The following is a 23,783-nucleotide window of genomic DNA, read 5'->3' as shown; positions in this document are numbered from 1 at the left end:
GTTTTCCGGAAAGTGACAGTCGTGGGTGATTTAGGGGGATTGCATTCTGCTAAATATAACTGTTCCTATTATGAATGTGGTTAGTCACCAGAATACCTGGCTGCTTTAACTCCTCTAAAGGCAGTGGCATTTTAATTCTATAGAGCCGGAGACAAAACTGGAGTCTATTTTTAAAAGCTCTTCTGAACTGCAGTTGGACAGAGCGCTGGAGGAGATGAATAGATTATATTATTAGTTTGTGTTGAGGATCTGCTCCCTGAAATTGAAGATTTGAACATGAAAACCCAGAGTAAAGTTATGTTTGATGTTGGTTTCTTTTGCTGAGTCATGGTATACAGAGCACAAGGAATTTACTGGGAGGACAGACACACCTGGTGACTAATTTTCCCAAGACGTCGTCAGTCACAGGATGTGAGGAGGGGCTGCTAACGGAGCTGCTTGCTTCTTTTTAAGTCCTCAGCTAGCTAAGATAAGATAAGATACTCCTTCATTCGTCCCACAATGGGGAAATCCGTGGAGTTACAGCAGCAAACAAGAAGGTGTACAAAACAAGAATATATATAGAAAAAGCATGTCCATCAGAGACGACAGCTTGGCCATAACTCTCCTGTCAGCCACCACCTCCACAGGGTCCAGGACTGAGCTGGCCTTCTTGGATTCCCTTCAGGTTTCACCAAGAGATGAATTGAAATGTGAAAAAGAATATAATAAAGTAGTTCTAAATAAAAATCTGACTCTTTTAGAATGTACTGCTGGTCTGCAGGGAGGCTGTGAACCGAGCTGCCACCACTCCTTCATATGGTGGTCATAAATCATGCAACATTTCTTTGTTTACTTATTGTTTCAACAAGTCAACAGAGATACAGATGACACCGCGATGTTATAGTCGAGTCACCAAACCAGGAGTCTCAAGTCCTCAGTGTTCAAGTCCAAGTTGAGACAGAGTCAAAAGAGAAGAATCCAAATTGAGTCATCATTAATATTATTTTTTAATTTAAAGTTATGTTTTTGGGCATTTTTGCCTTTAATGGACAGGATACCTGAAGAGAGACAGGGAACATGGGGAGCAGAGAGTGGGGAGGGACATGCAGCACATGGTCACGACCGGGTATCGAACCAGCAACCTCTTCGACGAGGGCCACAGCCTCTGTATATTGGGCGCCTAGACCGCTAGGCCACCAGCGCCCAATTATTATTTTCATTTTCTATTATAAAGACCCCTTAAAAGGTAAAAAATCACAACCAGAGTCCTCCTCAAGTCTCAGTCATCAGTGGCCAAGTCCAAGTAGATTCACGAGTCCGGAAAATCAGAGTCCAATAAGGGTCCTGGACTTGAGTACAACACTGTGACATCATGTGAAAGATATTATCAATGTTGTTAAGTCGAGATCCTACAGACTGAAGCTGATAAAGGTGCTTCTCTTTGAGGGTGAAACACTCCCCCTGCTGTAGCAATAAGAAGCTTTGTATTTAAGTGCCACTCTCCTGACCTTGGTGCAGCCTTGTTATATCAATTAGACCCAAATGCTCTGGATTGTGTGAAGGAGAACTTATTCAGGAGAGGGCAAGGATTATAAAATCAATACACAGCAGTGCTCTGTGAGACAAAATACAAACAAGAAGTGCCACCCGCCTCCGCTGAGACCTACAAACAGGCTCCAAGGACTCACACACAGTGTTGTTTTTAGTGAGGTTCAAACTGAAACTGAGTCATCTATTAGACAGATTATTAATTTATGCAGAACAAACATTTTCCCACTCAGTCCTCTGCCTCCACACATGTGAACACCTGTAGCTTCAACATGCTTGTGCACAATAACAAACGACCCTCTGTTGTTTCTGCACCATGTTTATTTTACTCTGCGACGCCACATGTCTGGTTGAACCAGCTTTGCGTCATCCCGCGGCCCTCTTGGCTGACGTGACAGACTTGTAGAGGCAAAGCGGGTTGTAGACAGGTTGCATCACAGTCTCTGTTTACCAAATCTTGACAGAAACCGGCGCTGGGAGGGCGTGAAAATCGGCACACAAACAGGTGCCTGGACACACAGTGACGCCAGTGCATGTTTGTATTACTGCACCTGTGGGAGCAGCTTTAAATCTCACAGGTACATGAATGTTTTAACTCCTCTCTGAACTTTTAATCTAACGTAAACTGGAGTCTGACGTTGAATTCACTCTTTGAGGGAGTGACAGAAAAACACTGATTGATTTATAAAACATTCCCCTTCTCTGCAGCAGCTAAACACACATGTAAACCCACAGCCCATCATTCCTCAGGTGCATTTACAGCTCTACATCATGACTCTGCAGGAACTTTTCCCACTCCTGCCCATGTTTCTGATTCAACCTAATCCTTTCTGTCGTATGACCAAAGCATGGTTTCAGTAATGAATCAAGGCTGACCTTTCTGCTTTAGCTTCATATCACAAAATGAATAGCAGTGTGTGTAATTGGTTACAGCAGGGAATGTAATTACAGTCTAAACGTATTATGAACGATGTTTATCTGGCTAGTATCAACGCCATTAACCTGTGAAATCCAATCCAGAGCTACAAATGTAAATCCACAATGGAGGTCACTCCAATTAACTTCTTACATCGGCCGTAATCCAGCTTAACTCTTAACCTCATTGTAACTTTAAACCAGAGGTTACCAAAATGGGGGTCGGGAGACACTGATCTGGGGGTCACGATATGGCTTCCGAAACATAATCAAAATTTAGAATGATCTAAAATTGTATGTTTTATTCATTGTTGTAAACATGCAAAAATATGTTGCTAATCTGAGATAAAACCATGCAAATAAAAACATTCTTCTTTACTTTGTTGCCATATGACCCGTGAGGAAATTATGCTTCCTATAACGTTTATTAAATGAAAAAGAAATATGTAGGTTTTTTGGATTGGCCTACTAGTTCTTGCATGTAACCCTGAGCAACATCGAACCACCCCAGGACAATAGGGGGTCTGCAGTCTCTAGCACTGTTATTTTGGGGGTCGTGGGCTAAAAAGTTTGGGAACCCCTGCTTTAAACCAAGGCCATCAAAGTCTAAGTTCAAAGTCTTCTTTATTGTCAAATAAACTGCAGTTTGCACTAGACATACTGAGGATTTGATATTGCATTTCTCTCTCAGACCCTAGCAACGACAACAACAACAGATAAACATAGGAAAGACCCCGTGGAGGTGGTGGCTGACAGGAGAATTATGGCCAAGCTGTCGTCTTTGATGAACATTTTTTTCTATATATATTCTTGTTGAAATTCTTCTTTTTGTTTGCTGCTGTAACTCCATGAATTTCCCCATTGTGGGACGAATAAAGGAGTATCGTATCTTATCTTATCTTAAGCTAGAAAAAGATAAGAAGTAAGTTAATAAAAATAATAAAATACAGTTTAAAACAGTGCAAAAACTTTGCTATAATGCATTTTAAAATCAAAGTGAGTGTGTGCGTTTCAGTCCTGAGGATGACAGACCTCCGCGTTGATTTGGGGGAGGGGGGGGGGGTCAGTGACCGGGTTAAGTCTGTGAAGGGGGCACTATGGGAAGAGGGGGCAAAACAGGGAGAGAGTTCAGCATCCTGACTGCCTGGTGGATAAAACTGTCTCTCAGTCTGCTGGTTCTGGTTCTGGCCCGGAGACTGCGTAGTCTCCTTCCTGATGCCATGAGAAGTCCTTGAAATTTGGAAGAAGTTACATGACATCACCCTTCTGTTTCTGAAGCCAATTGTTGGCGGGTGCCATATTGGAAATACTGAACACAACCTAACGTCATCTGAGCTAGTGTGAGGTAAAGAGGCGGGCTTTGAGCCTCCTCTCTAACAGCTAGAGGGTGCCCGCCTGTCAATCAAGGCATGCCCTTATTTGGCCAAAACTTGTAACTGTAATATCTTTGAAAATACCAAGATATAAAAAATGTCAAACTTCTTGATTGAATGGGTGTGTATGTGGTTTCCTGTGTTTCTGCAGCCAGCCTCTAGTGGACGCTCGATGAACTGCAGTTCTTTTTTAAAGTTCTATTTTGGCCTCTTTTTTTTGCCTTTATGAGATAGGACAGCTGAAGAGAGAAATGTGGGAAATGTGGGGAGTGGAGATTGAGGGAAGACATGCAGGAAATGGTTGCGGCCAGGAGTCGAACGGGCGACCTCTGCAATGAGGACTATAGCCTCCGTATGTGGGGCGCTTAGACCGCTAGGCCACCAGCCCCCCCGAACTGCAGTTTTCAGCACATCCGCATGGGCTTCATATTTTAAGAACGTAAACTTTGAGTGTTTGTTTGGGGTTTTAGTAGACCTTGTTCTGAAGTCTAAGGCTGAAGAATTTTCTTTGGGCTAAGTACTTTGAGTGGGAACATGATAAAAACATATTCTTCTGTTTTTTATTACACTGGAATCAGAGGTCTAAAAACTTATAATGATATCTGTGTGGACCCAGAGAACTGTAGTCTAGACAGTGGTCCTCATTCCTCCAGTCTTCAAATGTTGATCTTAAAGTAGCTCTCACAGAAACAGAAGCCCTCAAAGTGCCTCTGAACAATGCTGCATTGTCACTCACCTGCTGCTGCACCCAGGTGTAACAAAGAGGGCTTGTGCAACTGTCTGCACAGTCTTTTTGTTGGATATTTTCACAAGCCGTCTCCTAACAGCATCATTTCACAACATGTTAATGTAAGCTCACAGAAAAACACTCCTCATGCGTTTAAGAGCGTCAGTCTCGGAGCCCAGTCGTCATTGAGAGCAGAGTTTGGAGGTATTCAGGCGTATCAGGCAGCGCCAAGTTAACTCAGCCAAGAACTCATCCACCTATGCTAATGCACACCTACACACGGCAGCAGCATGATACCGCTCCTGCTTCTGCACATTCAAAGTACATAATCCTCCGGCTTCTGGGCTGCAGGTTTTTCCCACACTCCCCTTAAAAAAGCATAGAACGCGCTCAATCTCATCCATACCCACAATCCATCATCAAGTCCCAGAGGCTGCCTGGTACCCTCATCAGAATACAGTTTGTGTTTCTGGCTTGTTTTCGCCAGTGAATGCATCATCAGGGGGGTGGTAGCATCTATCTCCCTGACCTGCATTTTGCTCAGTGCACACGCCGTTTAAATGTGTGAGTCAGACTGAGTCAATATGAGTGTGCATAAAAAATGTGGCTGCATAAAAATCAGGGCCATTTGTGTTTCTTGAAATGAAGCAGAAAAATCAACACATTGGAAATAATGAGATGCAGTCAGTGTTATGTAAGACAGAGGATTGGAGAGACAGGAAATACACAATGTTTTACTTTTAGATTCACTCTGCAGTGTGAAAGCTCAGTTTCCTTTTATACATTTGACAGGCTCGGTTACTAAATGTTGCACTGATGTCTCACCTGACAAAAGCTCAATATAAGCTGCAATGTCCAGTCTGTCTTTGCCTCCACTGCCCTGCGCCAGTGCTGCACTCAAACTCACAGTCCCACCACCTCCCCAGCATCCACCTGCAGGCTCCGGCTAGGTGGTTTAAGATGTTATCTCATCACTCCTCGGGTTTCTGCACTTTAAATAAGCCTGCAAGGAGTGAGGAGGTTGGAGCCTAGACACCGAACACAGGCAACGTGCTTCTGCATTAAACATTTCAAACCATTACAAACGTGGGCTGTTTGACTAAAACCCATATATGCGTGTGCTTAAAAATACAGCTGTAGTGATTTTCTGGCCTTGAAATACAGCAGGATAATATTCATGTTTTATCAGATTCAAACTTCAGAGAAAAGAAATGTAGTAAGGAGAGTTTAAGACACATTAAATATAAAATCTGTATCTCCCTGACCTGCGTTAATACTCAGTAAAAGCACCATATAAATGCATTAATGAATGTGAGAGCTGCAAAAATCTGGGATGTTTTTCTTCCTTTTAAAAGAGACGTCAGAAAATATTGATAATCATTATTATCATTAAGTATTTGTTTGTTTTTAATTTTTTTAAATGTATTATTATTTTTTTTATTATTGAAGGAATTTATTGTCTTGTTATTGTTATATTACATTATTATTATTATTTAACATCCTTGTATATATCTCCTTCATTTGCTTTTTTTACATAGATAATTCTAATTATTCTGCGCTTCTTTATATACTTTATTGTTTTTATTTTATTCTATTTGATCTAATTTGATCTTTATTTTATTTTATTTTATTCGTATTTATGTCTTATTTTATTCCTTCTTCTATTAATATTTTGACTTTCTTATACTGTTCATAAGAGCTCTGTAATGACCGAATTTCCCTCCCCGGGATAAATCAAATATTTCTGATCCTGATTCTGACTCTATTAATTACAAGTATTCAACACAACCGTCAAATTATGTCACAAAATTCTAATAAACAAAGTTCATGAATAAAAAAGGGACGTCAGAAAACGACAGAATAAACTCCAAAAAATGTTTTATGACTGACTTTGTTTGACACAGTCTGCAACTTAAAGATATTCAGTTAATTTAATGTAAAGAGACACATTTTTATGCAATACTTTTTTATTCATTTGGCGCCATAAAAGCTTGTTTTAAATGCAGGAGTTAGAATGAGTTTGACTGTAACATTAGGGGTGTTTTTCTCTCCTGAAATAGAGCAGAAAATTCAAAGATAGATAGATAGGTTGGTAGGTAGGTAGGTAGGTAGGTAGATAGGTAGATAGGTAGATAGATAGATAGATAGATAGATAGATAGATAGATAGATAGGTAGGTAGGTAGACAGATAGGTAGATAGATAGATAGATAGATAGATAGATAGATAGATAGATAGATAGATAGATAGATAGATAGATAGATAGATAGACAGATAGATAGATAGATAGATAGATAGATAGATAGATAGATAGATAGATAGATAGATAGATAGATAGATAGATAGATAGGTAGATAGATAGGTAGATAGATAGATAGATAGATAGATAGATAGATAGAGCTTATTGTCTGCCCCAGATGGTGGCAGAAATTCTTCTTTGACAGGGCTCAAACAGGCGCATACACTTCACAATAAAGACAGATTATATTTAAACAGCTGGTGTTATAATTTGTTTCGCTGACTCACGGGCCAGATATCAGGGACATTTTTCTTTCAGTCACTTTGGCATCACAAAAAGCAAAAGACAGTCATTAAAAGGTGTTTCCCTACTTTTTTTGTAGTCTAAAAGGAACAGAAATGCTGTGGCTGTGATGTTAAATTTAATGTGTAATTATTCGACTTTTCAATTTAATTCTCGGTCTTCCCTGAAATCTTTCAAATCTGTCCCCGTCTCGTCTGCCTCTCTTCATCTCCATTAGCCCTTTTATCAGTATCCTAAATATAATCAGTGAGGCTTAATGTTTTATGATTCAATACATTAGCATACTTAACATCTTAACTAGGCTCATAATGCATCACACAGGCTGGATCTGATCATTTCACACACTGTGCCTGCTGCAGGGATTCAGAAGTGTAAATACCCCGGTTTCTAAACACCCATCGACTTCCTACTCAGTTCAGCTCAGTCTCTGTCGCTGTGTCTCCGTCTCCTTCTCAAACACGCTCACGTAAAACCACATTAATTGATTTTTTTGGGCAATTTGGAGCCGGAGACACAAGCCGTAAACACAGCACTGACATATTGTACCTCATAAAGCCGACACGGTGAACTTGTTAGCAAACACTCCTCTGTCTAAACGCTCAGCTAACACTGGAGAGCATTAGTATTCATTTGGGGTTGTGTCTCTGTGCGCCTGATGAATGTAAGTCCAATATTCCCTCTCCCTTTTTTAGCTCTCTTTGTGATCTTTGCCGAGTCCTGGGGGAAATGTGTGGCTCCGCTAAACGCTCCATTATAATGAGCTTGAAGCTAACTGTCTGTTAGCTGTTTGGTATGGTGCAGATAGCTGCTCTCTGCTGCAGACTAAGTGATGGAAGTTGTGAGAGTCAGACTAATCTTTGAAAATGGAGGCTGTAGAGACATATAATGAGCCAATAGATGCTTAATGGGCCATACAGCTGAGGGGGACTACACAGTCACGGACTACATTCCTCAGGGGGAGGTGATGTAAGCGTAGTACCTCCAATAATTGGTTCCCAAACTTTTCAGGCCGCGACCCCACAAATACAGGTGTCAAAGACTCACAACCCCCACTGTCAAGAGAATCACAGCTTCTTCTTTTGAAAAGTACACACACATACAAAAAGGATAGAACAAATAAAAACTAATGAAAGAAAGAGAAATCAAGAGAATCACAGATGGAAAAAACAATGACTGTGAATGGTTTTTGGAAAAATTTGAAACAAAAAAATGTTTGAAAAAAAAAAATGTTGAAATTATTTTTTTGAAAAAATAAAATATGACAAAAAAAAAATGGACAAAAAAAAAATGGACAAAAAAAAGACAAAAAACGTTGATTGGAGCCTGTCGAAAAAATACATTTTCCTCAAATTTGAAATTGTGCTCCAAAAGCAGAAAAAACTTGAAAAAAAGCGAAAATTTCGCGCCTGCGGTTAAAAACATGGAAAAAGCAATGAATGAATCAACACGTGAGAGGAGATAAGAGCGAGTAGCAAAGACGTTTCAACACGGCTTTAAAATCCTTTTCAACTCAAAAAGCCGTGGCAGAGATCGGCCGATGTTTTGGTTTAAATAGCGACCCTGTTAACTGGAGACTCTCAGCCGGATGCATCCCTCATAAACGTCTTTAGACGATCATTAAATATCTGATGAGGATATTTTGAAATCTTAATAAAAACTAAACTAGTTTGCATTCCCAGGAACTCCCTCTGTGTTTCAACAGCTGTGTAAACTCCACAAACACTGACACGTTCAGCTGAAGGTCTCCAGTTTACAGGGTCACTTTTAAAACCGGAACACTGGGAGAGACGCATTCACGGTGGGCTGAGAGAAGACTACTGTTACAAGCTGCTAAATCAAGAGAATCACAGCTTCTTCTTTTGAAAAGTACACACACATACAAAAAAGATAGAACAAATAGAAACTAATGAAAGAAGGAGAAATCAAGTGAATCACAGATGGAAAAAACAATGACTGTGAATGGTTTTTGGAAAAATTTGAAAAAAAAATTTTTTTTGAAAAAAAAATGTTTGAAAAATAAAAAATTAGCAAAAAAAAATTTTTTGAAAAAAAAAATTTAATTTTGGAAAAACAAAAAAAAATTGAAAAGAATTTTTTTTGAAAAAAATAAGAATTTGAAAAATAAAATTGGACAATTTTTTTTTTGAAAAAATAAAAATTTGAAATTTTTTCCTCAAATTGAGATTGTGCTCCAAAAGCAGAAAAAAACTTGAAAAAAAGTGAAAATTTTGCGCCTGCGGTTAAAAACATGGAAAAAGCAATGAATGAATCAACACGTGAGAGGAGCAAGATGTTTCAACAGGGCTTTAAAATCACAGCTTCTTCTTTTGAAAAGTAGACACACATACAAAAAAGGTAGAAGAAATAAAAACTAATGAAAGAAAGAGAAATCAAGTGAATCACAGATGTGTGTGATGTTATTGTGGACGGAGGGCGGAATAAAAACACTGCGGTTAATCTACCAATCAGACACGTTCATTAAACAAACTACAAAACAATTCAGTTTGTCATTATTTGCTTAAATGGTCAAAAAACTATATTACGGGTAGACAGCTTGCAACGGTCACCATTTTGTGTCTCCACAGAACGGACAAAGATCAAAGGACTTTAGAATCCTCCAACATTCCAAGTCTTTCATGTCCATTCCATTCCAAACGTTAGCTAACAGAAGCTAATGCTCTGCCTATCAAACTGCTTCTCTAGCATTTGTAGCTCTAAAAGTGACTATAACCAGAGTTTTGTGTCTTTAGTTATATTTTGGGTATGTTTAGCAGAGCTGGGAAAATGTCAGATGTTCCATCAAGTTTAATTGTCGACGTTACTTCTTATTCACTCATTAACGTCGACGCCATCGAAGCCTTTAACTTCCTAAAATTAAGTACGTCATTATTTTCGACTTACCTGTCATCACTTCATGGAGGAGGAGGCAGCACCTGAGGAGGGGAGCTGGTTCATGTGGGGGCTTCGAACGACTCGACTCTAAAAGCCAGCTCTTGTAAATGAACGATTCCACAAAGAGCCGTTTGAGAGTCGAAAGAGTCGGTAACTGCTAAGCCAAATGATCGAATCCCTAAAAAAAAGCCTGAATTCCCATCACCAGGTGCACCTACTGTCACTGAGACTGTGTACCTGGGGCAGAATAAGGATCCAGGACACACCCATTGTGGATTATATGTTTGGATTATATCGTTTTGTGGACTTGATTCGTGGGGAGCCTTTCTGGACCGTTGCATCAGGAGAGGGGGAGGACCGTTGGACGTTTGACAGGTAGAACCGTTACCCCTGTTAAAAATGAACTGAAGTTAGCATCAACGTTTAAGCTAACTTCTGTTAATTTTGAACAGAATAAAGGGACTTAATATTATCTAAGTGTGTATTTGTCAGCATATAACAGTATAGTAGTCACAAAGTAGTAAAAAAAAATAACAGTTCCAAGTTGAATTAACTCTTTAAAGGGTCTTTTTGTGCTATTGATTAGCTTATGCCACCAATCCTTATACTTTAAGCTAGCATCATGGTCATTTATCAATCAATCAATCAATCAATCAATCAATCAATCAATCAATCAATCAATCAATTAATCAATCAATCAATCAATCAATCAATCTTTATAGAGCACCTTTCATACAAACCAAATGCAACCCAAAGTGCTTTACAGCGATTGAAAAACAAGAAAGAAGGAGAAATGAAACAATGGCAAGACATATTAGGGGAAGATATTGATAATAATAATAATAATAATAATAATAATAATAATAATAATAATAATAATAATATAAATAATTATAATAAAAATTAAAAATAAGAATAACATAAAATAAAATAGAGACTAATGCACACCAAAAATAAAATATGTGTAATTAAAATAAGTTACAGCGTCGAAATTAAGAATAAAAATAGTAAAAATAAATAGATTTAAAAAGGGTAAGGATGAGGGTTGAAAAATAAAATTAAGGCTAAAAATGTCAATAAAACTGAGTAGATAAATACAAATTTAAATAAATGAATGAATAAATACATAAAAATAGAATAAGATAACAGTTAAAATTACTAAAATAATAAAGCAACATTTAAATCAATATTATAGTAAAAGGTAAGTTATTAAATTGTTACATAAAAGCCAGACTGAATAAATACATTTTTTGTTTACGTTTAAAAGTCACAATATCTCTGTCAGCTCCTCTCAGATCCTCCAGCAGGCTGTTCCATAGTTTGGGAGTGTAGTGGCTGAAAGCAGCATCACCAAATGTTTATGTATGAGTTAAGGAGGAAATTTAAAATTTTGACCTTTTTTTTGTCTTCATAATTTCATTAAAATAATGTAAAGTTCTGTATAATGTTAGCTCACACAGGCATGATGGAAACAGGAAGTGAAAGTTGAGTAAGGCTTTGCTAATGTGTGTGTTTGCCCACCAAATTAGAACATTTTAAGTACATATCTGTCTAATATGAATAATATTAGTAAGTGCAGCAACAAAATCAAAAGCCTTTAGCGTAATAAAGTTGATTTATGCAGCTTTTTTTAAGAAAATGTGCAAAATAAGCAACAAAAAACACCTTAAACATAATTATTTAAGGTTAATAGCTTGTCAACTCTTCTTAAAAAGTATGGACTAATTGTTCCAAATACGGGGCCAACAAAATAAGGAGCTGTTTTTGGTCATATTTGTACAACTCAATGACAAATTATGGCTCAAATTAGGGGAAAATGTAAGATATGCATTATGCTTTTGATTGGTGCCAACTTTACAAACCTAAAGACTGGTTATTGAGCTAATTTATGACTGAAATTAGGTTGCATATCTTTACGTAAATGTAATAAAATGCAATGATGCAGTAGTAAATGTAAAGTAACAGGGAGCTCAAACAGGCAGACTTTCTCCTGCCATCTTTGTTGACGCCTCTCATGATATAAATGACCTTTGTTAACTCCCACTGTTAGTTATTTCCGTCTTCCAATAACTCGCTGCAGATGTTCACACCTGAAGGTGACTCAGAGATCACCGTCTTTAACGTTTTCCAGAGTCAACAGTTGTCAGCTGTCCTTTTTCTCTCAGTCTCTCTCTCTCCTTCTCTCTGCTGGAAGTCCATAGCTGTGAAATTGACCAGGAAACATCAATCATGGCTTCATTTCCCAGGTTCACCCCCCCCTCTGGTTGCTCTCAGAGCTTTCTTCCCCCCGCCTGTTGTTATTTTCGGTGTATTTTCTGCTGCATAAATCCCTGCGTCCTCATGGGAAAGACCGAGGCTGATAAAGTGTTTTCATATCCGTGTTTGAGTGAAACACAGAGTTGCTATATTGCTGTGTTTAGAAACCTTATTTCAGAGGTAAGACGGCGGTGCAGAGGATAAAGATGAGGCGGAGAACAGAGAGATTTCCCTGCTGAGAGACGGATTTGATGTCGGGCTGTTATTTATTCATTTATTTTTATTTAAAACACATTGTGGTAAAAGCTTCAGAAAGCATGTCAGGCTTCAAACGTTGTAGTGTGATTCATCTGACACCTGAGAGGTATATGACCTTTAGAGAGAAACACACACACACACACACACACACAAATAAAAGATAAACACACATCAACGATGAATAAACAGAACAAAAACAATCTGAAATGTGACGATGAGAGGATAATCAATGAAAAACTAAGAATTAAAGGAAAATAAGAAAAATTTCATTTCATGACGATAAATAGAAGTTATGTCAAAATACAGAGGAATTTATTTTGCTTAAAAAACACACAACTCAACTTTATTTATAAAGCATTTCATACATACAAGCATGCAGCCCAGAGTGCTTTACAAAATAACAGACAGAAAACAGAAATTATAAAATTGTAAAAGACAATCATAAAGTACTTAAGATAAAAATAAAACAATTCAGTAAAAATAATAAAATAAGTAAGTGTAAAAAACAAAGTTAAAAAGATCAGATAAATACAATAAATAAGATAAATAAATGTTAAAAAAAATGATTATAATAATGCAGTCCAGGCCTAACAATAAATTACTATAAATTAAAAGCCAGATTTAAAAACAGTTAACTAACAAACAAATGTTGAAAAATAAAATAAAACAAAAAAAAGGAAGTTTTTTATTATTGAATAATAAAGCACATAACATGTTTTGATAAAAACACAATTACATCAACAAACAAAAGGTATATATATATATAAAAAAAAAAAAAAGTAATAAACACTCAAAATTCCTTTTTTCAAATGATTAAACCCAAGAGGTTTTTTTTGAGTAATTATGAGCTGCATCAAAAATTAATAATAGTGGTATTAAAAGAATGACAAAATGTGTACCATTAAATATGTATTTCTCATACTTCTTAAGTAATTCAAATTCCACATTTTTTTTAATAAAGATAATAAATAAATAAATAAAAAAAAATAGATGAACTCAAATTTTTGTCAATGAGAAATTTCAGAGTTCTAATTGTAAAAATTTGGAAATTAATAATGCCTTCCTTTGATGCTAATCAGATGCATAACACCCCGTCCGTCTGTCCCAGCATCACTGTAGTGATCTACACAACTGTATGGAAGCCTTAAGCAGACAAGCATCTGTTGTTTTCATCATGAAATAACAAGATCAAGAAGTAGAGATCTTGAGAAAACAACAGAATTTAACAGAGACATTAAAACGGCGAGCTCTCTGGGTTATTTTTTAAAAGTAAACTTAAGATTTACCTCTTTAATCTGGCTTTTAACTTTGAGTAATTTCCTTTTAGCCCTTGACTGCATTGTTACTTTTATGAATAATGTTTTAGAATATATATATATGTTTTTTTATGATCACATTTTTTTATTAGTTTTCACATTTTCACACAATAACTGACGGGACACATTATCCACACAGGACAATCCACAATGACGACAAAGTAATCAGTCAGACAAAAACAAAGGAATGAGATTACAAATAGACAAGTGACTATGTATATGAATAAAAAGAATAACACTAACAGTAAAATTAAATACAAATGATAACAGTATGTAACTTAAAGAGAGGTACGCACACTTGAACATAAAATGTGTTGTCTACCATTTACAGATTGTAGTATAATCATCAAAATACTGGGGCTGTAAGTCTACATCGCCAGGCAGAATTAGACCAGTTTGTTCCATTTAGATGGTTTGCAGGATTTTACATTTTTTCATTCAGGGTTCGTTGGGGTTGATCAACCTAAATTATTATATCAATAAAACAAAATTAAAAGGGTAGCTCTTAACTCGATTAAGTTCTATGGTCCCGTGATGAGATCAATGTATCTCCCCCATTTGGCCCTGTATAGATCTAGTCGGTTTATCATCCTATATGTAAGTTCTTCGTAAGCTCCAACCACAATTAATTGGGTAAACCATAGGCTAGATGGAGGGAGATCCACCGTTTTCCATTCCCTAACAAGGATCTTACGACCCAGCAGGATGGCTGTGGGAATCCATCTTGTATGGGGTTCAGGGATCCCCTTTAAGGGTGTGTGATCCCCCAGTATGTATAGGCCTGGTAAGTATGGGATGTCTTGCCCCACGACCAAAGTAATACTTTCATGAATTGCTGTCCACCACCTCTGGACCTTCGGGCAGGACCATAGCATGTGAGTCAGGGTGAATATTTCTTTAATTTATTCTATTTTTATTCTATCATCTTATTATTTAATTTATTTTATTTTTCTGGTATTTATTTGATTTGATTTAATTTTAACTTTTTAAATATTTCATATCACATTCGCCTTGCATCATTAAATCTGTTGCTGTAGTTTTTTGTCTCTTTTGTGAAGCACTTTGGGCTGCATGCTTGGATGTATGAAAGAGGAGTTGAGATCTAAAGCGGAGGAATGGTGCAAGTTTGGGCGTCCGTACAAAGGAGACACAACTACAAACAACATGTTCCTGCAGATTCATTTCTATGCAGACGACTGTTCACTCTGTGATGTGCTCCCCTTGCATCCTCTCACTTCACAGCTCAACTCATCAAACTTTAACTTTTGTCATCAGTTTGTTTGTGAGAGATCTTTAGCATGACAGCAGGGACCGAATGTACTCAGAGACCAATTTATGCCTTCATTGTCAGACCATCCCGAGTGTCAGCCGCTCTCTTGTGCGTGTTCATCTGAGCATGAGCCTTTAACGCCGCACAGACAGCGGGCGCTCTGTCAGACGTTTTTGCTTCTGACACCGTTAATCACTGGAGTATACACGCAGACACACAAACAGACGGACCCGTTCAATGACGAGGCTGTCGGGGGAAATAAGCAAGTTTTCCTCCACCTTTCTTATGAAGAATCAGTGTGTGAAACATTCTGCTGGATTCTCTTCTTTTCAAGGACTAATTGAAAATGCACTTCTGTTGTGTTCAAAGGTTTTCACTCTGACAGACAAAAAGCTTTCTGTCTTTAAAATCCAGGTTTCTCTCGCTTGGAGCATCTTTGTTTCTGATGCGAACCAGCAAAGTGGCATCTCTGTTTGTTCCTGCTGGATTTATTCAGGCACCGGACTTTTCTTTCAGTCAGTGGAGGATTATATTTGACGTGAAAGTTGTCTTTTTTTTCGCTCTGTTAGTTGTGTAGTGTGACTGCGGGTTTGTGTTTATGTGTCACCCAGAAATGTCAAACACTTGCAGCTTGTAGCTCGTGGGGTTTGGCAGCTTTTCTCACCATAAGTTGCACAGTTACGGTTTGGGACAGTTTTTTGGAACCAGAAAGTAATTTGAATTTGCTATGTGGGCTCTGGCAAGCCGTGATTGACATTTTAAAAATATTTTTGACATTTTACAGACTTTAGTTTGGAGTTATCTAGAAGGGGGTGATGGAAAAACAGATGCGTGGTGGAAGAGGTCTTCAGATCATTTACACGAGTAAAAATAACCAAACCCCTCCTGAGCTTTACAAATACTTTATAAAACCAGGACTGAAGTTTAGGTCAGACATCAGGAGATCTCTAAATGACTTTATCACATATTATTAATGTTACATAAACATGTTATTGAACCACTCAGATCAGTATTGATGCATTTATGTGTTGAACACTGTACTGAGTTTGGTAATTCTTGCCATCATTGGACTTTTTAACAAAACCTAATCTTTTGAACACATTAAATATTTTGAATGAAATTAACAAGAATTAAATAATGTAGAAGAATAAAAAAGGTTTGTAAGTAAAGGGAGAAATACTTGATTTCTTAAGTACAGTAAAGCAAACTTGAACATTTTGAGAACATTTAAGAGTAATAATAATTAAAGCCGCAAGCGGCGATGAACAGGCCCTCGCACACCTGCAGCCACCGCCACATGTAAACCACCGCCTGATATTTGCCACCACATGATGTGAAAGCAAGATCTGAGAGTGTATACTGGCTTAGGTGGTGCAAATGTTCCAAGTTTTTGGCAGATTACCAAGAAAACCTCAAACTTCAGAGTCTGCCACGCCCACAATTTTAGTCTGAACGGAATGCCTTTAATGGTTTTATAATCGTCAATATGTCTGCTATAGAATGTGCCTTGTTTGGACTGAATTGGAGAAAAACCCTAGGAGGAGCTCTCAAAAGTAGGCACCCTTATTTTTGGCGTCATTCTTCACAGTCAAAGCTGTATGGGGGTTTGATGCACCGCCTGAACGCCTGCCACGCCTGCCACGCCTGCCACGCCTGCCACGCCTGCCACGCCTGCCACGCCCACAATTTTAGCCTAAATGGAATTTGTTCTGATAATTTTTTCTTGTGGGTCTACTATAGGCTGCCCTTGGTTTGGACTGAATTGGAGAAAATCCCTAAGAGATGATATTGAAAGAATGCACCCTTATTTGGACGTTTTTGGACGCTTTTTGGAGCCATTTTTAATTTTCAAAAATAGGTGGCGCTCTTCCTGTTGAGTTTCGGATATGGGTGTGAGAGGATTTTTTGTGCGTCCTGATGCCATGAGTATGCGTAAACATTTTCAAGCATGTAGCTCAAAATAACCCCAATACGGAGGCGTTTTTGAAAATTTTAGGGGGCGCTAGTGAGCACATTTTTGCAATTTTTTTGCGAGACCCATAAATTTAGTAAATTTTTCACCAGGCCTGATGAGTGTGCAAAAATATCTGGCTTTCATGCACGTTCAGGTGCTGTATGGGTAGCCAGTGGAGGTGCTGAAGGATGGGTGTGATGTTGGCTCTGGAGCGGGAGTGGGTGAGTAACTGGGCAGCTGAGATCTGGATATATTGGAGTTTTTGGAGGTCAGTGGAGGGAAGCAGAGGAGGAGAGAGAGGATCTGAGGCGTGCAATGTTGTGGAGGTGGAAGAAGGGTGTTTTGGTGACCTTAGTTTAAGAATCTCATTTGTCATTATCAACCTTTGATGTTGAAATCTGACGCCAATAAAGCAAGTGTAAAACAAGCTGCGATTCCTCAAGTGTCCACTAGAGGCTGGCTCCAAAAGCCAATAAATCCCAATAAGAGCCCATATTAAAACGCCCCAACATGTTAAAACCTGGGTACAAAACAGTTTTGGTGTCATACCTCTTTGCTTTATTTGCACTGTATTCTAACCAAGCGGCAACCTCCAGTCTCAAAATATGAAGCCTATGCAGAAGTGCTAAAAACTGCAGTTCATCGCGCGTCCACTTGAGGCTGGCTGCAGAAACACCAGAATCCGTTTTATGGCTCAGTGTGTTCCTGACTTTGTGTAAAAGTGATAACATGCATTCACCATGGAGTCGTGTATTTTCTCATGTTTCCTCAGTGTTGATATAGATTTTCTCTCGCGGCCACTGTTTCCTCCCACAGTTGAAAGACATGCTGTAAATCCAGAGGTTTGAATCAGTCAATACCCCTCAATGAGACACTGTTTGTCTGTTGTGTTCGTTCTGTTCTGTTATAGACTGTCAGCCCTTCTTCCCTGTCTCTCTGCCGGCTGCACAGTGCATTGTGGGATTACGCCTCCCTGTGATGAATAGATTGGCTCGGATCAAACTAAATTAGATTTCCAATAGACTTCCTCTTTTCTGAGATAGGCAGTTCAAATACCCTCCAGATTGTTCTCAGAGCTGATCAGCAGCTCTCCACTTCCTCCTCTGCTTTCCAGATCTCTTCAGAGTTCATCCCTGGAAACCTCAAGTCCTGACGTTATGACACGAAACAGAGAAACACTTTTAGGTATTGCACAAGTGTACAGCCTTAAAAAGATTACAATCTCCCGTTGAGTTGACTGATTAGTAGGGATGTAAGGATACATTCGGCGTGAGGGCTTCAGTTAGATTGGTGGCAGCAAAGTTTGTCTGGCCTGGCCTCCGGAGGGATGTCATATATCCTTACATCCCTACTGATTAGCAAACATTAGCAGTGCTAGTTTGTTAGCAAGATAACTGAACTGATGAGGAAAGTGTGGCTGTGGTTTATAAATGAAGTTGTGGTAGAAAGGAAACTTTTATACAATCAGTCTCTTTTTATAGCCTGTGGAGTTGCTAAGCAATTTCCCTCAGCATCACAGCTGCAGAATAACATCTCAAAAACAAACTTCCCCGTTGCAGCAGCTGGATGCACAAAAGAGGAAGGAGCATATTTCAGTCCTTTCTGACGGGCAGACGCGGGCGGTTTTAAAAGTATAACTGACGAGCATCTCTGACTTTTATGTCAGACTCCCATTAAGTCACCTCATCACACCCACATGAACGGGCTCACTGCAGTTTCCATGCTAACGCTGTGTAGCTGCAGACGTGTTGAAATAAAAAAAAGGCAACCTTAGCTTTGTGGACGACACTTCCTTTATTCTTCGTTCATGTCTGTGAGCACGCAGGATTCATAGTGGCATAAAACACACCCACAGGATAAAAAAGCATGCTTTTGTTTTCCAACAATCTTCTCCTTTTGGGGAATTCTCCTCAGCAACATCCTTCTCCTGCAGCATCCTGAGACGTTCCTGACGCATGCTGGGATACATAATCTCACTGCTGTGTTTTGGGTCTGCCCCAGGATGTGCCCAGAAAACCTCCAGCAGGGAGGCGCGGAGAGGAATAGCAATCAGACGCTTGAACCTCCTCCGCCGAATTCTCTCAATGTCAAAAAAGAAAAACAGCAGAAGGTCCCGAAGAATTCCTCTTATGAACTTCTTCCTTTTGATTTTTTTTACACAAACTTTGCGAAGGTGAGGGCTGGAATATGAACTCGAGAAGTGATGCCTTCAGGGGCTCTCTTCAAGAAGACTTTATTTGGAGTGTGTGCAGCGGTATCCGATCTGTGATTTTTACACTTTCCTTTTTCAGCTTCTGATCATTTATTTAAGGAAGAACAAACAGAGTCATCATGTGAGCAGCAGTGCAGGGTTTTGTCTGCGGTTTGTCTTGTATTGGATTCAGAGTCCTGTACACTAGGTTTGATATCCCATGGTCTGGGTGAATACTTGATTCTGATTGGCTGCAGGGTGTCTTATAATGCCCTCTTCAGTTATCATCCTTCACTTAATATACCTGAACCAAGCGGCAACCTCCGGTCTTAAAATATGAAGCCAATGCGGAAGTGTTATAAACTGCAGTTCACTAAGTGTCCACTAGAGGCTGGCTGCAGAAACACCAGAAACCACATACACACCCATTCAAAGAAGTTGATCTTTACAGCAGAAATAAACATGTTTACAGCCTGGTATCGGCACACACTGTACGGGGGTACATTTTTTCATAACCTGGCTTTTTCAGAGATATTAAACCTACGGGGTGGCTGTGGCTCAGTGGGTAGAGTCGGTCGTCTATCAATCGGAAGGTTGGTGGTTCAATCCCAGCCCCAGCAGTCACATGCCGAAGTGTCCTTGAGCAAGACACTGAACCCCAAATTGCTCCCTCTGTTGTTCAGAGGTGTGTGAATGTGAACGAATGAGATTAGCTAACGCTGATGGTCCCTCTACCATCAGTGAGTGAATGGGTATGAATGGGTGAATGTGACGAGTAGTGTAAAAGCGCTTTGAGTGGTCAGAAAGACTACAAAGGCGCTATATAAGTACATGTCTATTTACCATTTACGAATTTTGCCCAAATAAGGGCATGGCTGACTTGATTGACAGGCCGGCACCACCTCTCCACCTCACACTACCTCGGACAAAGTTAGGTTGAGTTCAGCATTTCCAATATGGCTCCCGCTGACAATTGGCTTCAAACAGCGCTTCAGAAACAGACCATAGACTGTATAATAAATGGACGTAGTATCCGTGATGTCACCCATCTGTTCCTGAAGCCCTGTTTTGAGGCCAATCGTCGGCGGGAGCCATATTGCTGCTGACTAGTGATTGTGACATAAAGAGGCGGGCTTTGAGCCTCCTCGCCAACAGCTACAGTGTTCCCGCCTGTCAATCAAGTCAGCTGTGCCTCTCATTGGAAAATTCGTTATCTCAATATCTTCAAAATTGCTGCGTTATGAAAATATTCACCTGTGTGTGCCGATCGAGAAATTAGCTATCCAGACTACACTTGTTTTTTGTACCAGGCTGTAAACGTGTTTATTTCTGCTGTAAAGATCGTCTTCTTTGAATGGGTGTGTATGTGGTTTCTGGTGTTTCTGCAGCAAGCCTCTAGTGGACACTCAGTGAACTGCAGTTTAAGCACTTCCGCATTGGCTTCATATCTTAAGTCTGGAGGTTGCCGCTTTGTTAAAACTCTTTAATTTATGCTTCTAAAAAGTGAATATTTTCATTGTTTTACTCGTCTATGTCAGGAATATTCATATCCTACCCCCTCTTAAAGCTGCTGTGAGGAACTTTTAGCTTGTATCGATTCTGGCGCCCCCTTGTGGACAAAGTTATACCTCTTATCTCTTGTCCTGTAAATGCAAAATAATTGTCTTCAGACAATAACCTCATCCTGTTGTCTTTTAACATTTAGACTTATCTTACAATGTGATTATTTGCAATGAAAACAGCCATAAAAGGGTGTTTCTAAAGCGAGATGTCAATCATCTGTTCTGACACCGACCCCCTCAGAGCAGTTTTAGACATTAAAATGACAACAGAGAAGGTATCAGTGTTGTTGTAGATGGTCTTGTTTGCTTTTGAGGGTCATAAAGAGGCATCAATATCTGTTTCAGTCTGTTTCTCAGCCAGTTAAAAACTCTTCATAGTGCCTTTAAAGTCCACATATTAAAGTTCCAGCCATAAAACTGAGGTGTGAGATAATGACCTGTTAAATTATGAAGGAGTGGTGTTGCCTTTTTGGAATTACCTCTTTACTTCTGTAATTAGCAGATACTCAAATAGCCTCGTGGAAGAATCACAACGAGAGGCAGATTAACAGATTTCATCTTGTTGAATTTCAGCGCTGAACGTGTAGAAATACATTTTTTACACAGCTGTTAATGAATGAAATAATCCTGAGGCATGTTTAAAAATGTACTGCAGACAGAGTTTATAATCTACACATTAAAACAGACGGGGGATACCTCTTCACAAATTAATCCAGACTTTCCCTTTTATGTGATTTATGAAATAGCTTTCTGTTTTCACGTGTCGGTCGGAAATGAGTCAGTGGGTTTAATGGTGTCATTAAATCATTCAGCAGTTTGTAGGTGTGTATCTCTCTTCAGCGTTATTATGAGTATTTTTAGGATTGTCAAATATCTCTCACAAATTAACGGAAACACTCACAGATGTGTTTTGTGGGAACGTGGAGACGTTAATGAGCGCAGCCTGCAGACTCTCAGCTCGGAGGATTTCAGATTGATGGGTTTCAGATGCCTTCAGGCGTCCTGCTCTGAAGCTAGTGTTTCCTTTTTAGGCCTTTTTATTGGTTGTATTAATAATAGCTCATATATTTGTAATGTATTTTATCATGTACTCTGCAGGCGGCAGTGAGATCTGTGTGGGCCACATTGCAAAGGCGCCTCAGCGTGTGATCCTTGGCATGAAGAGGGGCGGCTTAATTTAGACAGTTTTTGAAATGGGTTTGCTTTGACATGCTAATTAAACCGAGTAAAGGTCCCATATTTTCTCATTTCTCATATTCTCATCTTAGCAGAGTTACTGAAGATGCTGCATGATGACATATGAGAGCGCAAAGTCAAACTTGCATCAGCTGTAGTGTGTTTTTTACAAAAAAAAATGCTGTTTCTGTTCTCTTTCTTGATTTTTCAGAGCTGTTTGAAGGAGAATTCCCAGTCTCTCTGAAAAGTAAATAAAGCAGACACAAGCTGTAAATATAACTTGAGGTTTTTGACGTTTTCACTCAGCTGGAGCTCATTTTTCCTGCATGATTATGAGGTTAAGTAACTGTACTCTCTTTTCGGTTTACAACTGAGAACATGCTCACAAACAGTAATTTAATGCACTGATGCATGTTTCCCCTCAATGCTTATTTGGGCCAGAGACAAGCTACAGCCGTCCAAATGACCACTGTTCCCTGCTGTGCCCATGTGTGTGACTGTGTGTGTGTGTTTGAAAGGCTTTGGGTTAGCCTTAGACAGGGTCAGGACTCACACGGACCAGCAGTTGATACAAACCCCTCACTGGATCTTCTTAACCCCCGTCTGGAGGGGGCCACAGATTGCATGTTCTTGCAGGGTGAGGAGGTGCAGAGAGGCCAGACGAGTTGAGCCTGTTGTTTTTTTTTATGCAGACGAGGGTTTAAAGTAGGCCAGCTCATGCCTGCGAGCAGCCGTGCCAAATGAAAACTTCCTTGGTCGCCGTGCGAGGCGGCGTTTTGGAGGAGCCTCGAGGGAGGCGGGGCTGTCAAGGCGACGTGAAAGAGCGGAAATGTAGCAGAAAAGAGGACTCTTTGGGTTTGGTTTGAGGCCTGATATGTGCTTCCACTGAGAAAGTTGATCAGCTGTGTGTTAGCTCACTAAGGGGGGATCGACCATGAGTGAATAGAAATACTTGGAATTCAGCAATTCACACCTTTAAGATGCTAGACGAAAAACAAGTGCATCAAGTGGAAGATAGAAGACACCATTATAATAATCCTTCCAAATAAAAACAGACTAAAAACTATCCTCTTATTAGCTGCTTACTCCAACCCTTACATGGATGTAAACTCATATTTCAACCTTAGTTTTTATTTCTGTAACTACAAACTTTTAATTTCTTTTAACAAACTAAGTTTTAATGACATTACTTACTTGCTTTCTTTCTTTCTTCATCTTAGATTTTAAAATATTTTATGTTTTCATGCTAATGTTTGTTTTAGGGATGTACATTTTAATTATTTTCCGTGATCGATTTTTGGAAATGTTAACGATCAATTATCGATTCATTGATAAAGAAAACATTATTATTCTTACGTCACTAACAATGCCAAAAAGGTTGTTTTCCCCCTAAATTTTATTTTTTACAGCAACAAAATGCATATCACTGACGGGATTGAATACGGGCACACGTTTGACACGCAGGATATCAACGAACAGGCTCATTGAAATATTCTCCGCGGACATAATCTTATAAAGTGAAGGCTCATAACACTAACAGAAAAGTACTTCAGACTCACAGTGTCCAGTTTTCTGTCTACTCGTTCTTATTGAGAAAAATAAACATGTGTATTCGGTCAGGTGTCAGCCGGGAGCGCAACCGGGTCATAATCAGTCCCGCTGGAGAAAAGCTCAGACGGCTCTGATGTTGCTGGTCTTTAAACGTAGCGTACCAGAATTTCCCACCTGTCTGTTGCCTTTGTATCCAAAGGTGGGAAATATCCTGTTTAAAGCTGTCAACCTTTGTGTCCGTATCATTGTTGGCAGCAGTTTTGTATTGATCC

The 23,783-nt window shown here is 39.1% G+C and overlaps 1 protein-coding gene and 1 long non-coding RNA gene across 3 annotated transcripts in view; one reads left to right on the top strand and one right to left on the bottom strand.

Annotated features, from left to right (window-relative positions):
- Positions 1-10,329, bottom strand: part of LOC117805039 — a 35,571-nt gene extending 25,242 nt beyond the window's left edge. Inside the window, exons 1-2 of the long non-coding RNA XR_004629324.1 lie at positions 9,987-10,329; positions 5,371-5,548 (exon numbers count right to left, since the gene is read on the bottom strand). This is a non-coding gene — a long non-coding RNA (uncharacterized LOC117805039). The remainder of the gene's footprint in view (positions 1-5,370; positions 5,549-9,986) is intronic.
- Positions 1-23,783, top strand: part of LOC117805038 (ankyrin repeat and BTB/POZ domain-containing protein BTBD11-A) — a 302,242-nt gene that overhangs the window by 22,062 nt on the left and 256,397 nt on the right. The window lies entirely within an intron of this gene.

Source organism: Notolabrus celidotus, chromosome 21, assembly GCF_009762535.1.
Source record: "Notolabrus celidotus isolate fNotCel1 chromosome 21, fNotCel1.pri, whole genome shotgun sequence".
Classification (NCBI taxonomy): domain Eukaryota; kingdom Metazoa; phylum Chordata; class Actinopteri; order Labriformes; family Labridae; genus Notolabrus; species Notolabrus celidotus.
This window is presented reverse-complemented; position numbering and strand designations above follow the sequence as displayed.